This window comes from Montipora capricornis, chromosome 12, assembly GCF_036669925.1.
Source record: "Montipora capricornis isolate CH-2021 chromosome 12, ASM3666992v2, whole genome shotgun sequence".
Classification (NCBI taxonomy): Eukaryota; Metazoa; Cnidaria; class Anthozoa; order Scleractinia; family Acroporidae; genus Montipora; species Montipora capricornis.
Genome location: NC_090894.1, coordinates 21,039,317 through 21,044,316, shown reverse-complemented (window position 1 = coordinate 21,044,316; position 5,000 = coordinate 21,039,317). Strand labels below are relative to the sequence as shown.

The 5,000-nt window shown below is 37.5% G+C and overlaps 1 protein-coding gene across 3 annotated transcripts in view; it reads right to left on the bottom strand.

The window, feature by feature from the left end:
- Positions 1-5,000, bottom strand: part of LOC138026871 (uncharacterized) — a 75,490-nt gene that overhangs the window by 9,205 nt on the left and 61,285 nt on the right. The window lies entirely within an intron of this gene.

The window sequence follows — 5,000 nt, the reverse complement described above, 5'->3', positions numbered from 1 at the left end:
CCGCAACGCCACCCGGCAGCTCAAATTACCTGGCTCATTATAGCAGTCTTGTTCCAGTTTACAATTTTGGATGTGTCTTATCACGTGCTTAATCCATTAAAGTTAGGCCTGTTCCAAACGTCGTGCTACTGCCGTGCCGAACTCAAATGAAATTGTCATTTCGATGTAAGCACGGCAGTAGCACGCCGTTTGAAACCATTAAGCGCGGCACGGTTGAATTAGGTTCGGCACTACTTAGAACGGCAGTAGCACGACTTGGTTTCAAACGGCGTGCTATTGTTGCGCCGAACTCAATTCATAAATTAATTTAATGTATTTGGCAATATGGCACCATGCGTCCATGCGTGATTGGTTGAAAATTTGCCATAACAATGCAGCAGTGAAATGGGTTCCTTCAATATGCTTCAAATTTCAGGACCTGTTCAGAATTTTACATCGATGTCTTGCCGCTAATCTTTCTCTTATTGCCATTTGCACAGTTTAGACAACTTTTGGTGCACACTACATCATTTCTATCAGTTATTTACTAGTAACAGAAGCATTAGAATGGCTAAAAAACAAGAATGGCACTGTCATTTATTCATATGATCTTATAAATGATCAAGAGAATGCTGAAATTCAACTAGATTTCTAGGATGAATCATCAGCAGATAAGGTGTTCAATGAACAAGTACCCTCAGAGCTTAGTGCAAATTCCCAAACTACTGGAAATCACAGTCCATCAGCAATAACAATGTATAAACAGTCAAGAGGAATATCTGATGACCAATTACGTCAATCAGTTAGATCATTAAATAATTAAAAACGCAATGCAAAGCTTTCAACAGGGTGCTTTCATGGACTAGAAATAAATGAAAACCTCAACAGCCTGAAGTCACAAAATGTTGAACCAGTTTATTTGTTTATAACTGGAGGTGGTGGTGCTGGGAAAAGCCATTTGTTTAAAACAATTTACCACACTGTAGTAAAAATCAATAGACATGCTCCAATGAATCCTGAGAATCCAACAGTGTTACTAGCAGCATCTACTGGAGTAGCAGTAATAAACATTGATGGTACACACAGCATTCGTAATACCTAAAAATACAGGTGATGATGTGGGGCAAAATACAGGTCCTACAATATTTGATATCATTGAATATAATATAATATAATAATATAATTAGAGAATCGTTATTATTGTATATATAATATTACTGCAACGTAGGAAATATTGAATCCCTAGGATGTGAAACATACTCATAAGAATTTCTTGGACATCGTTACTTTATGTTTTTATCAAGTTTCGTTTGACGAGCGGCCATCTTGGTTTGTTTAAGCGTAAGAGGCATTTCTTCTTTCGTAAAATTAGCTTTTATAGCAATTCACCTGCCTCATTCCAACTGGATAACTTATTGTTATGTGGGGATATGCATCCGAATCCTGGTTATGGCAGTACATCGGCACACGACAACACTACTCGTGTTAAAAGAAAGCAGCCCACGTGGAAGCATCCGCGTGGACTTTGCTCTAATTCTGTTCGCTCAAATCAAAAAGGAATTCTCTGTGACGGCTGTTGTACATGGCACCACATCAAGTGTATCAACATGGATATTAGAACATATATTGAATTGGGTTCCTCCGATGAAACTTGGTACTGTTCCAATTGTACTTTTCCCTTTAACTTCACCGATACGTTCTTCGAGGAATCAACTACGGGAGATATCAATGCCAGCCTACAGTCGTCGCTTTCAGGTTCTACCGACGGTGTGCGAAATATTTTTCCCAAAGTTTTATTTTTAAATGCCAGAAGTATACGGAACAAAGTTTTTGACCTACAAGCATTGCTACTTATGGACTCGTTTGATGTTGTTGTTATAGTTGAGACATGGCTGGATCGTAACTATCAGGACTTTGAACTCAAGCTTGAAGGCTATAATATTTTTCGGAAGGATAGATTAATAGACGGGGTGGTGGAGTGCTTATAGCTGTCAGGAATCATATTTCTTGTATTCACAGGTCTGACTTGGAGGTTAAGTTAGAGATGATAGCTCTTGAAATTTGTCCAAACGCTACTATTTGTGTACTCCTTTCTGCATTTTATAGACCACCGGACGCATATGAGTTATTTTTGTCACAATTTAGAGAGTTTTTGGTTAAATATTCTAGAACAGGTCTTTCAAATCTTGTTGTAACTGGGGACTTTAATTTTCCACATATTGATTGGAATCTTGGATGCCCTACGAAGCCACACCCTGAAACTGAGGATTTTTGTAATATTTTGGATAGACTGCGAGCAGTCCCTCTTCAGTCAAGTCTAAGCTCGGCAGGACTGGAGAGAGCGAATTGGCCGAGAGGAAAACTGGAGAGAAGCTGCCCCTTGGCTTTCGCTCGCTTCGCTCGATTTCCTCACACGCGCTTTCCTCGCTCGCGCGATCATCCTAAGGGACTGCTCGCAGTCTATATTTTGGATGATTTCCTTTTGGTACAAAAGAACCTCCGTGCAACTTGAGATCTAAGAAATTCTGGACCTTCTGGCAATATTTTGGATCTGGTCCTAACCAATAATGACATCCTTGTTGAAGATGTAATGGTGCATCCACATGTATTTGACTCACCATCATCCACTTACCTTTAAGTTTCATGCTGAGATGAGAGAGCCTAATAATATTCAGCGAAAGGTATATTGCTACAAAAAGGCTGATTTTAAAGGTTTGAAGGAGACCTTACAATCTATTCCCTGGAATCTAGTTACATGCGATAACTGTATTGATACAAGTCTGATAAAGTTTCAGGATCTTCTGTTTGCTGCTGTCAATCAACATATACCACAGATAACACTCAAGCAACGCTCTAGGCCTCCCTGGATTTGTAACGATATAATGAAACTAATTAGGAAGAAGAGGAAATTATGGGAGCAAGTCAAATCAAATGGTTTACCGGGTATATTCTTAAAATTCAAGGAGCTGAGAAAGGAAACAAAGAGACTTATTAATACAAGTTATTATAACTATCTTAAATCTCTGTCTGGGAAACTTCAGGACAATCCTAAATATTTCTGGTCATTTTACTCCGTTAAATCTAAAACTAAGAGAATTCCAGAGACTGTTATTTATGATAATGTTTGTTCTACAGATACGTCTTCCAAGGTGGAACTTTTTAATAAGTTCTTCCACTCAATTTATTCAATAGATTCAGTTGATGTGAACAACCCGACTACAGATGTTGTGAATCCAAACTTGTTACTGAACGTTACAACCACAGCATTTGAAGTGCAGGGAATTTTAAGAAGGCTTGACATCCATAAATCACCTGGTGTGGATAATATACCATCCAGAATCCTACAAATCTGTGCGAAGGAACTGTCGGTTCCCTTGTCACATTTGTTTAATCTATCTCTAAGGTCAGGAGTCATGCCCACTTTGTGGAAATCCGCTAACATCACTCCAATACATAAGAACAATAATAAGGAATTTGTGGAAAATTACAGATCAGTTTCCCTGTTACCTATTCCAGCAAAATGTTTGGAGCGTCTTGTGCATACTGCTATTTATGCACATGTTTCGCCTTATTTATCTGAGTGGCAGCATGGATTCGTAAAGGGGAAATCTTGTGAGACACAATTGGTCCTCACTCATTATCAATGGGTCATAGCTTTGGACGAGGGACGACAGGTGGACGTTGCTTTCTTGGACTTCTCCAAGGCTTTTGACAGAGTGAATCATTCAATCTTACTGCGGAAGCTCTGTAGTTTTGGAATTTCTGGCTCCCTACTACAGTGGTGTGAGAGTTACTTGAGTAATCGTTGGCAAAGAGCTGTGTTGGATGGTGTCTCCTCCACCTGGTTAGAAGTTCCGTCTGGTGTCCCACAGGGCTCCATTTTGGGGCCGTTATTTTTTGTAGTTTTTATTAGTGACTTACCCGATGTCGTTCTCCCTGGAAATACTATTGCGCTTTTTGCTGATGATTGTAAAATTTCAAGAGTCATTGATGATGCTAGTGATCAATTTTGTTTTCAGCGGGACTTGGATAATCTTCATCAGTGGAGTATTCACAATGCCATGGTTTTTAATGTCAAAAAGTGCAAAGTTATGAGATTAACAAAGAAAAGGCAACCTTTAGTCTCTAATTATTCCTTGGATAATTCTCCTTTGGAAGAAGTTAAAGAATTCAAAGACTTGGGAGTTACAACTACTGATAATTTTAACTGGAACTCGCACATTGATATTATTGTGTCGAAAGCAAATAGAATGTTAGGGTTAATTAAAAGGTTGTGTAGAGGTCTGGACGATACTAAGACTCTGAAAACTCTCTACTGCGCATTGGTTCGATCGAATGTTGAATACTGCTCTGTGGTATGGTCACCCTATACCAAAAAAAACATAGAAAAAGTTGAAAAAGTACAAAGAAGAGCAACCAAGTTCATTTTGAAGACTGAGGACAATTATGAGACCCGTTTAAAGAAGCTAAATTTGATGTCACTTAAAAACAGGAGAATTCTAGCTGATGTTACTTTTTTATATAAAGCTCTCAATGGAATAAGCAATGTCAATATTGATTCTTACATTGATTTTTATTCTGATGCTGACCGTTATTCATTTAGGAAATACGATGATTTATCTCTTAAAAAGAAATATACAAGAACAAACCCACTCAAATATAGTTTTTTTCATAGGGTAGTTGACTCCTGGAATCTTCTGCCCTACGATATTTGTAAGGCAGTAAGTGTAAATATTTTTAAGCGGGGAGTTAGGAAGTTTTTATTGGACAATATATTAAATTAGTTATCCATTCTTGAATTATTGATTTTATTTTGATTTTACTACTGTATTGTCGTATTTTGTATAAGTATATATATATATATATATATATATATATATTCATTGGTGATCTGTTCTTTTTTATGGGGTCCTGGACTCCTTTACGGATTATCCATATGGCTATAAACATTATTCTTATTAGCATGTGTTACCTTTAATGCCATTAAATTGTATAAAGTAAATAAAATAAATAAATAAATG